The sequence below is a fragment of the Elgaria multicarinata genome, chromosome 12 (genome assembly GCF_023053635.1).
Source record: "Elgaria multicarinata webbii isolate HBS135686 ecotype San Diego chromosome 12, rElgMul1.1.pri, whole genome shotgun sequence".
Lineage (NCBI taxonomy): Eukaryota > Metazoa > Chordata > Lepidosauria > Squamata > Anguidae > Elgaria > Elgaria multicarinata.
This window is the reverse complement of record NC_086182.1, coordinates 5152739-5164604: the sequence shown is the minus strand read 5'-3', so window position 1 is coordinate 5164604 and position 11866 is coordinate 5152739.

The following is an 11866-nucleotide window of genomic DNA, read 5'->3' as shown; positions in this document are numbered from 1 at the left end:
GCCACCGCTGGGGTTCCTGTAAAAGTTCCACACGAATGTCAAGTAGGTAGCCTGCTATTGTTCCATCAAAATCCAAATATGATTCTGAACAGCCTGGGAGTGGTATAAAAATCTGCACTGCATTTTGGCTCATCCTTGTAGCGTTTGCTGTGTTTACATCGCAGTGACGCAGTGGAGGCTGGTGGCTCCGATGTCAGTGGGGCATGGAATCAGTCAGAACCGGTCAGAATTCTACAGGAGCGCCCCAAGAGGCAGAGCTGTTCCTGCAATATTCTCGTAAACTTGTAAAGCGAGGAGCTGACCTCTCCTGTAGTTTTTAGGTAATGGCAAAAGGTGTTTCCTCATCGGGTCACTATTAGCTAGAAACGCTGCTTCTATGAGTATTGATGGCTGGTGGCTATTAATGGCGGTGGCATGGGGCCCCCTCTAAGAACATGCTGCTTGCTTTGGGGGGAACTGATGCTGCTTCATGCTCATTTGCCTTCTCTTTACACTTCAGTGCTTCTTCCTCACAAGGAAACGCAGCCTGCAAAAGGCAACCCATGAAATTTCCCTCTGTTCAGGGAAGTAGGGAACAAGGAAAGGGTGAGAATATGGTTTGGTTAATTTTTTAAAAAAGTAAGAACTTAACAAAAATTCACACATTCCTTCATAAACAGGATGGAAAGAACTTGAGATTCTGAAAATTCACATGTGGGAGAAAGTAGGACAGATTTGTCTATCCAGGCCCAGGACTTTGAGTTCTCAGCTCCTAAAAGTCTGGGTTTGAATTCCTGGGCACTTAGCCATGTTTGCAGTGCTGAATCAGGTTGCTGCTGTCTCTTTTTTTCTTTTCTTTTCTTTCTTGACAGGCTCCTCATCTTTAACAGCCATATGACATGGTGCTCTCCACGCTGAGGGTAGCTGTACCTATTGACTTCGGCTGCTGCACATACATGAGAATATTGTTTCAGTTCGTTTTTGAGAAGAATTTTGCAACATTTGCAAACGTCTTCATATACAGGAAGGAAATAACTTAAGATTATTATTTTAAAAAAAATTCAAATGCAGACATCTACAAAACTGACTGATTCATCTATCCCTAGAGGGAACCCAAAATCAGAACAATCCATTTTGCAGAAACATTGACTACAATAAATTCAAAATCCCCAGTTAAGCAATTCCTTAATTAGAATCAGCCAAAAGGCAGTACTTTTATTAGAATCAAACAAAAGAGCGTATAAGATTTGTTTCTCTAGAACTCTGCACCAGGCTGGAAAATACAAAAAAAGGGGGGGGGGCAGGAAAGACAAAAGCAAAGATTTGAGCCACATTTTGTGCCCATGAGGTTTATAGATTCAGTTTCAAATGATTACTGCAAAATAAATGAATTAGAGTGCAAGTTTAAACAGGAAAAAAAGACTGACAGCTCCCGGGATTCCCCAGCCGTAGGGAGAGGAAAATTATTGCCCTGCCTGCAGTGCTCTGAGCATGTTCAAAAATTTCTGAAAATGCTATAAAAGATTGGGCTGAGCTCTAAGCAAGTTGATCTCTGTCTATGGGGGAGCCCTCCCGGAGAACTTTTGGTCCTAGCAATGATGTCTGGCGTTTATTCAGCAGTGAGGAAATTGCCAGCTTCATCGGCACCAGAGATGTGCGAACTTTCTTTGTATTTTTATTCTGCATCCATTTTCTATCAATAAACTGTCATTACTTCCACAAGTGTAGTTTCATCTTCGTAATCCAAAGAATCTATTTCGACTGCACCCTGAGTCAATCAGGCCTCCAGATTAATACAATCGCCTTAGTGATGGGAGGGAACGGATCCCTCAAAATCCAACACCCCTCTTCAGGTAGATTGTGCTCAGAATGGCTGAATAATATGGTATCCTCCGAGGCACATGAATAACAAGCATCTCTGTGCTGGCCCTCACCCCGCCTCATGGACCAGTACAGCTTATTATTATGGACTGTGTCAGACAATCAGAAATGCAGAAAAACTTAACTAGCTTAGCAGACTTTTCATTTATTCTCAGATAATAAAATAAAAATAAAATAATCCAGGGTCAGAATGTGGCAAATGGTAAGAATAAAGGAGGTGGAAACCAAGGCCGGGTTGTTTTCCCTAACTTTTTGATAACAGCTATGCTTTCTCCCTGCCTTCCTGTAACAGTCAGAGGTGCAACAGATCTGACCACACAGGCATGTGTCTTACCAGGAAACCATCATTCTAGAGCAGTGGTTCCCAAACTTTTTCAGGTAACCGCCCCTTGGTTCCATAAACTCATGCCCAGTGCCCCCTACCCTACACTATAAAAATCATTATTCAGAATAGCGGTTTTCAATGACCCACTAAGGAAAATAATAACAATAACATTCAAAACAGTAACAATTAATTGAATATTTATTCAAAATCTGAAGCACCCACCGCAGGCTTGCTGAGGGAGGGAGGGAAAAGAGAGCAAATGCCTCTGTTTTGCAGCCGGCGTGGCGGGGCACACCAAGATGGGTATGTCTCTTCATTAGTGTTTTGGTGCTTTTGAAACATTTCAATTCACCGTTAAAAGGACTCTTCTTAATCGGTATTAATACATGTGTATATGGCTTGGGACCAAACTACCTTCTCCCATAAAAACGTCCCTGGGTTTTAAGACCTTCTGGAGAGGGGCTTCTCGGAAAAGACCACCTCAAGCGCCACCCTGCCGCCCCTTTACCTCTTAGCACCCCCTCCCGCCTCCTTGCCTCTTAGCGCCCCCCTATGCAATCACACTGCCCCCAAGGGGGCGGTACCACCCACTTTGGGAACCACTGTCCTTTTGCAGGGCAGCTGTCGCTTGCAGTTTCAGCTCACTGAGCCCTGGGCACTGAGCAGTGAGCACCCCTTGGGATTAGCTGGAGCAGGCAAGTCATGGTGGCATGAGTCCAAGTCAGGCTGTGGTCCATATTAAGGGTCACGTCAGTTATGGCATTGGGGAACGCAGCTGCAGAAAAGAGTGACGGGCAGGGGCTGCCGAGTCAGCGTGAGAACTGCTAGTCTAACAGTGACATCAGGGATGGCTGGGACCAGCACTGAAACGAATGCACCCCCACCGCCACGCAGTCACGCAATCCAATTTGGCTCCGTCAATTTTGTAAGCAAATTTTCCTCTGGATGTGCGAAGAGTTGGTGAAGGTTTGACATTCAGTATCAGCAGAATTGTTCCTCATCAGCAGTTGTCACAGACCAGCAATGTCCCTGTTCTGTGTGTGGAGTGAACGCTCACACTCTTTTTTGCCCTTGCTTCCTTGTCGCCTTTTCCACTGCTCCCAGCTGGAAATCTTGTTTTCTGCTGGCTGCCTTCATCAGATCAGCCTCTCTGGGTCTCAGGTATCTACTTTGGGCAGACTGGGGGCTGTCTATTAGAAGTGGAGTGGGTAATCAAAAAAGACACTACAAAATTTCTAAATTTAAAATTTATTGAAGAAAATGTCAACAGGAAAACATTTTAAAATTTGAATAGATACTCACACACACACCACACACACATGAACAAAACCATATGTGGACGTCATGTATCTTGACTTCAGCAAAGCTTTTGACAAAGTACCACATGACATTCTGATTAACAAACTAGCTAAAAGTGGGCTAGATGGAACAACTATTAGGTGGATTCACAGTTGGCTACAGAATCGGACTCAAAGAGTACTTATCAATGGAACCTTCTCAAACTGGGGAGAGGCAACGAGTGGGGTGCCGCAGGGCTCAGTCCTGGGCCCAGTGCTCTTCAACATTTTTATTAATGATTTGGACGAGGAGGTGCAGGGAACGCTGATCAAATTTGCAGATGACACAAAATTGGGTAGGATGGCTAATACCCTGGAAGACAGAAACAAACTTCAAAGTGATCTTGATAGGCTGGAGTGCTGGGCTGAAAACAAATGGATGAAATTTAATAGGGATAAATGCCAAGTTCTACATTTAGGAAATAGAAACCAAATGCACAGTTACAAGATGGGGGATACTTGGCTCAGCAATACTACAAACGAGAAGGATCTTGGAATTGTTGTAGATCGCAAGCTGAATATGAGCCAACAGTGCGATATGGCTGCAAGAAAGGCAAATGCTATTTTGGGCTGCATTAATAGAAGTATAGCTTCCAAATCACGTGAGGTACTGGTTCCTCTCTATTCGGCCTTGGTGAGGCCTCATCTAGAGTATTGCGTCCAGTTCTGGGCTCCGCAATTCAAGAAGGACGCAGACAAGCTGGAGCGTGTTCAGAGGAGGGTAACCAGGATGATCAGCGATCTGGAAACAAAGCCCTATGAAGAGAGACTGAAAGAACTGGGCATGTTTAGCCTGGAGAAGAGAAGATGGAGGGGAGACATGATAGCACTCTTCAAATACTTAAAAGGTTGTCACACAGAGAAGGGCAGGATCTCTTCTCGATCCTCCCAGAGTGCAGAACACGGAATAACGGGCTCAAGTTAAAGGAAGCCAGATTCCGGCTGGACATCAGAAAAAAACTTCCTGACTGTTAGAGCAGTACGACAATGGAATCAGTTACCTAGGGAGGTTGTGGGCTCTCCCACACTAGAGGCCTTCAAGAGGCAGCTGGACAAGCATCTGTCAGGGATGCTTTAGGGTGGATTCCTGCCTTGAGCAGGGAGTTGGACTCGATGGCCTTGTAGGCCCCTTTCAACTCTGCTATTCTATGATTCTATGATTCTATACCATGGGCATGTCTAGACCAGGGGGGTGGAGGGGGAGGATCTCAAGATATGCTGGTTGTGAGATCCTCCCCCTCAGTCTAGACGTGGCGCACAACGTCCCAGGAGGAAGAGGATGTCACGCCCACCATTTTTTTTTTATCGAACAGGAGCATTCCAGCCACAAAGGTATTTTTTTTAAAAAAAAAAAAAAAAACACCTCCCGCTCCCCCCCCCCCACTCCATGCCCCATGACCGGTGCCCGGTTCCTCATGGTTACTCGCAAGGACCCAGAACGAAACTGGGATGGCGGCTCACACCTCCCACAGTCTTGGGACAATCCCAAGAACGTGGGGAAAAACAGGATTAAAGCCGTCTCAGTTATCTCAGGGCAAGGGAGGGATCATCCCTCCCTGCCCCTGAGATCCCCTATGTGTCATGTGGACCAGTCCTTCTTGGCTGGTTGCCCAGGGAGGAGATGCAGTTACATCACAATTACAATGTATTATTAATGCATCTCTCAGGGAGGGGAGTTTTCCATCATGCTTAAAAGAAGCGGTGGTACGTCCGCTTCTAAAAACAGCCCTCCCTGGACCCCCTGGATTGTAATAACTATAGACCAATATCAAATCTCCCATTTGGGGGCAAGGTGATCGAGAGGGCGGCTGCAAACCAACTCCAAGCAGTTTTGGATGACACAGATTTTCTAGACCCATTTCAAACCGGCTTCAGAGCAGGATACGGAGTTGAGACAGCTATGGTCGCCTTAGCGGATGATCTACGCCTGAGTATTGACAGGGGGAGTGTGTCCCTGCTGGTACTTTTGGACCTCTCAGCGGCTTTCGATACCATCGACCATGGTATCCTTCTGGATCGCCTGAGAAGATTGGGAATCGGGGGCACTGTGCTCCGGTGGTTCCAATCTTACCTCTCGGGCAGGTTCCAGATGGTGATGCTTGGGGACAGCTGCTCCTCAAAGAAGGAGCTGCTGTGTGGCGTACCACAAGGTGCCATCCTTTCCCCAATGCTATTTAATATTTACATGAAACCTCTGGGAGAGTTCATCTGGAGGCATGGGGCAGGGTGCTATCAGTATGCTGATGAAACCCAAATATATTTCTCTATGCCTTCGACAACAGCGTCAGCTAAGGATAGTGTGTCTTCTCTGAATGAATGCTTAGAGGCGGTAAAGGGGTGGATGAGGAAAAACAAGCTGAATCTGAATCCAGACAAGACGGAGGTGCTTGCTGTCAAAGGCCACAACCTGGGTTTGGAGGTGTGTCAACCAGTTCTGGACGGGGTTACATTCCCCATGAAAGACTGGGTTCGCAGCTTGGGGGTGCTCCTGGACCCGTCGCTCCAAATGACAGCCCAGATGTATGCGATGGCCAGGAGTGCCTACTATCAGCTTCGGCTGATACGCCAGCTGCGCCCCTTCCTAGAGTCGGAAGACCTAAAGGTGGTCGTGCACACGCTGGGAACTTCGAGGCTCGACTTCTGCAATGCGCTCTACATAGGGCTACCTTTGTGCCTAGTCCAGAAACTTCAACTAGTTCAACATATGGCAGCCAGGCTGGTCACCGGTACACCTAGGGGTGACCACATTACACCAGTTTTAAAATCTCTTCACTTGCTGCCAATTAGTTTCCGAGCAAAGTATAAAGCGTTGGTTATCACCTTTAAAGCCCTACATGGTTTGGGTCCAGGCTACCTTTGGGATCGCCTTCTCCCGTACAATCCGCCCTGCACACTCAGGTCCTCTGGGAAGAATCTACTTCAGAGTCAACCAAAACTAGGCTGACGGGTATTACCCAGAGGACCTTTTCTTCTGCTGCTCCCAGACTGTGGAAGAGGAGACTCGTCAACTTAACAGTCTATCAGCATTTAAGAAAGCTATTAAAACTGATCTCTTCTGGCAGGTCTATCCAGTGTAATTTTAGGATGTTTTAAAATGATTTTAGGATGTTTTAAAAATGATTTTAGAATGTTTAAACAATGCATATTATGTTTTAATTCAGTATGATGTATTTTATATTTACTGTTGTTCCCTGCCTCGATCAGAATAGAGAGGCGGGTAAGAAATAATGTTTATTTTATTTATCATCATCATCATCATCATCACGGAGTGATCCCCGGGATATCCCATCATCTAGACACGCCCAGTGAAAAAACCACCAGGGATAAACACATCCAGCAAACCTAATTATACTGTGCCCCTATTTTATCCATCTCCCATCCAAACATAAGAACGTCAGAAGAGCCCTGATGCTGGATCAGACCAAGGGTCCATCTAATCCAGCACTCTCTTCACACAGTGGCCAACTAACTGTTGCCCAGGTACCCACAAGCAGGACATGATGCAACAGTACCCTCCCACCCATGTTCCCCAACAACCGGTGTATACAGGCTTACTGCCTCTGATACTGGTGGTAGCACACAACCATCAGGACCAGTAGCCATTGATAGCCTTCTCCTCCAGGAATTCATCCAACCCCCTTTTAAAGCCATCCAAATTGGTAGCCATCATCACATCTTCTGGTAGTGAATTCCATAGTTTAACTATGCACTGTGTAAAGAAGCCCTTCCTTTTATTTGTGTCTTATAACTTACTGTCATTTGGTTGGTCCTCCAGTTTTCTGAGTCGGTTCTCCTCCAGTTCCAGCACTGACTGTTTCGCTTCTTTAGAACAGGGATGTTTGACCTCCTTCAGTGTGAGGGCCAAAAATCCATTTTGGAGAAGTTCTCAGGGGGCAACATTCTAGGATTGGGTGGGGTTGAAGGCAAGAGGGGTGGAGCCAAAGGCAAAAAGGGGCAGGGACAAACTTATCAGCATATTATTCTTGCCAGTAAGTAAGCCCTTAGAATCATAGAATCATAGAATAGCAGAGTTGGAAGGGACCTACAAGGCCATCGAGTCCAACCCCCTGCTCAGTGCAGGAATCCAACCCTACCCCCTGTACAGGAGAGCCATAGAATAGTAGAGTTGGAAGGGGCCTATAAGGCCATTGAGTCTAACCCCCTGCTCAATGCAGGAATCCATCTTAAAGCATCCCTGACAGAGGGTTGTCCAGCTGCCTCTTGAACGCCTCTAGAGTGGGAGAGCCCACAACCTCCCTAGGTAACTGGTTCCATTGTCGTACTGCTCTAACAGTCAGGAAGTTTTTCCTGATGTCCAGCTGGAATCTGGCTTCCTTTAACTTGAGCCCGTTATTCCGTGTCCCTTAGGGAAGGCATTTCAAGCTTTTAAAATGGGGGAAACTGCTGGAAAAGCCAGGGAACCACCAAAGTGTGGGGAAAGGGGGTGGGGCCAGGACAAGGGGCGGGGCCATCTAGGAAACTCTGGTGGGCCAGATTGGGGTCGCAGGCGGGCTGGATTTGGCCCCCCAGGCCTGAGGCTGTGCACCTCTGCTCTCTCTGGGCTTCTTTCCTTCCTTCCTTTCCCTCTCTTCTTTCTGTTTCTCTTCTCCTCTGTCTTTTTGCCTTAAACTTTTACCTCTTAAAATCATTAACTTTTCTCTCCTCACCTCCAACCAATCAGGAGGGTAGTTTCTTATTCATTTCTGCAAATTAGGTTCCTATTTCCTGAGTTTAAAACTACTCATTTGGGGCAAACATACTTTTAAAGCAGAATGTAAGGCGCATGTTTCCCACATACCATTTTTAAAGTCTGTTATGAGAAGATGACCCAATTTTTCACCATTTACACAGCTTTTATTCTATACCCACTTACCTGGGAGTAAGCCCAATTGAACTGAATGGGACTTCCTTCAGAGTAGACATGTATGGGATTGTACTGTTAAATAGCTTAACTATTTAGATACCACTTTTCAGGCAAATCCCACAAAGAGGTTTGCGAAAGCGCCAATGGCATTTGTGATGATGGCGATGTATCAGAAATTTGTTTTAGTCCATTTGTAATCAGAATTTACCCAGTTCAAGTTACATGGAGGAGGACGTTCTGAAAGTGAGCTCTCTTCTCCCCTCAAGGCAGGACGGTTGTTGTGTAGGTCTGTGGTGGCAACTGGGGGAGAGAGACTGTTCAAGAAGACTACTTTTTCAGATCTATCTTATAACTTCCATGTTCAGGCCACATTTTATGCTGAGAATTGAAGCTGCTAAAGCACTTTTGAGTGCTTCAATTCTTTACTGGCTGAATTTATTGACTTATTTAAAAGTATTTATACCCCACCCTTCTAGTGCAACGCAATGCTTTAGATGGCTTACAACGGTTAAAAATGCAGAAATATGAATCACCAATTAACCAGTTACAATTAGTGTCCAATCTCTGCATTGTTTCTCTGCATGCTAGGAAGTGCCACTGTCTTCAGAGGTAGTGTTCCACTTCATGGAATGCCCATGTGACCAGCCCATGCGATGCACCCTGGCATGGTCACATGGCCATTCCAGGAAGTACCTGGCCGGCTGAAATGGTCTCTCTGAAGACCACCACGCTGCATCAAGCATGAAAGGAGGGTTTCTAAAGTAGTAAAGGCTTTAGAAAAACTCCTTTTGTTCTCGTAGTCATGTAGCTGTCTTCAAAATTAGCGTTTCAGGCTGGCTGGCACATCCTGGAATGACCGTGTGACCATGCCATGGCACGGTACGTGGACATTGCATGATGTTCTGGCGCTTGTAATCAATCTCAATTCGAATAACAACGTTTATTGGAAAGCCATCCAAACTCGGTATACACATGAGCCTTACAAACATAGCAGATCCGACTTATGAGCGGCCTAATTCTGAGTTTTACCAGAACCCCTGGTTACAGTGCAATAAAAAAGAGGCAAAATGAACAACTGAATAATAAAAGCATCAAATGACAGACTGGACCGATAAAACCTTGGATAAGATGGTCCCCATATTACCCATAATGCAGCGAATTTATGTCTAATCTGTGGTACTGCAAATGCAAAGAGAGCTACCATATGAGTCATGTATTTGTCCCTATCAGCAATGCGATAAAATCACAGCTTCTCCTGCTTTAGATGTTCTGACTCAAAATTCTGCAAGCATCTTTATTTAGGTTCATATTGTGCAGTGCAAAGACACTGTACCTCCTGAAGGTCAAAACTGCAAGGTCAAAACTTACAGGAGACCTTGCATACCTTCCCCCCAAATAAAGACCCTCCATACCAAGAAGTTTTGCTAACCTTAACGAATTGCAGGGGTAGAGGAAGTACTTATCTCAAAATCCATCAGATGGTTTACTTAAAGTAGAAACACCAATTTTTGCTTTGAAGTTGACTCCAGATGACATGTACGTGGCAACTCACTTTGTAGATATTTCATTTGTTTATAAGTTGTTGTTTTTAAAATAGTAACATCCCACTTCTTAGTTGCTGATATTCCTGGGAGTGCACATTATAAAATCAAAAGCGCTAAGACATCAGCAAATGAAACAACCAACAAAGTACAATTGAAAAGCAGCAGCAGCAGCCCATATTAAAAGCTGAATAAAGAAACCACATCTTTCGGTCCAACCCCCCCACCCCTCTGCGGATCAACAGAGAGGGAACCTGGTGGATGGACAAGTGAAAGGTGTCCCAAAGAACAAGGCTCTGTTTGAGGATCTTTGCTTGGGAATTTGTGAAGGGGTGGTAGGGTGGCCACTTATAAATCTTTAAAAAGGTGGAAATGCATGATCAAAAAAGAGTACAAAAGAGGACACTGATTTGCCTAGAATTTGCATATTATGCAAATTTAGAAATAATTGTTATAACGTAGATAGAATAAAGGCCATTTAGACTTTATATAACGTAGACTTTATATGATTGTTATAACGTAGATAGAACAAAGTCCATATAGAAGACTACCGTCTGTAAAAGAGGGCACATAGGCCACCCTAAGAGGCTCGCCTCCTCCTTCCAGATAATACTTATGGGCAGTCTCTGGGCCAAACCAGACGTTTCACCTTGCGCCTGCCCCTTTCTCGTATAAAGCAGGGGGGGTGTCTCCACTTGACATCCACATGAGTAGGTGGGTGAAGGGCACTGACCTATCTCCTCTCTCCCCCCACCCACTTTACCTACATTGTGTCAAGCAGTTTTGCTCCAACCAAGGTGGTTCACTTCCAGCCCTGGAACTGAGCTGGAACGATACAGGTGGAAGTGACGTGCCTTGAGGAGAGGTGGGTGACACAAATAAACAACCAGGGTGTCTCCTCCCCCACCCCCACCCCGGCAGCTGATTTGGCCCTACTTTTTCAAGTGCGACTCAGAAAGTTTCTCTGAGCATTTGAAACGCGCGCAGGCAGATAAAGGGAGAAAGGACGCTGTTGCTATGAGTTGCCTATCCCCCAAAGAGAGCCTCGTTTTCCAAGTTGTGCATTTTCAACTGACCTATTTTCATACGCCTTTTGTTTATTAGTTTGAGTAGGAGACATTACTTCTCTCTCTCTCTCTCTCTCTCTCTCTCTCTCAATAAAGGCTAAGACATTTTTCGACAAAAAATCCTTGTTGCTGACACCATTAGTTTGGGCATGAAGGGACCTCTGATCTTCAAGGCCAGTCCCAGGCCGGAGGAGGCTACTGCAAGGAAGGATGTGTGTCATCTTTCGAACACCAGCCAAATCGAGAGAGAGAGAGAGAGAGAGAGAGAGAGAGAGAGAGAGAGAGAGAGAGAGACTCTTTTCCCATGACTTGATATATTGTATAACCACGGAACTGTTTTCCCAGAGAGAGAACACAGATGTTTGAAATGCATTGGGAATTGGGGGAAATTTTAAAAGCCCATTGTTCAATAAATAGTTTTCTGGTACTGATGGGCTCTTCCCGTTTCTTGACGTTCTATTGTGTGGTGTATAACCCCCTTTCTGGCTGAAATAGTCATATGTGTGCGAACTCTATGATCATAGTGCGGCTTCCTCAAATTGATGGTCCAGTTTCCTTGACACTGCTGCATCTGTAAGAAAAAAAATGTTTGTTCCTGAAATACAGTGGTGGTGTCATGGGTAGGCGCAGTTGGGCACCAGCAGGGCCCACTGACAAGAGCCTTTCCCCATTGCAAACTACTTGTTCACCTGCCTCTCACTCTGGCTCAGACAACAGTGGTGGTGGGAAGGAGGAGGAGGAGATCATAGAATCATAGAATATTATTTATTTATTTATTTACAATATTTATAATATTGTTTATAATAATATAATATTTATAATTATTGTTTACAATTTATAATATTGTAAATAGATAATTTACAATATTGAAA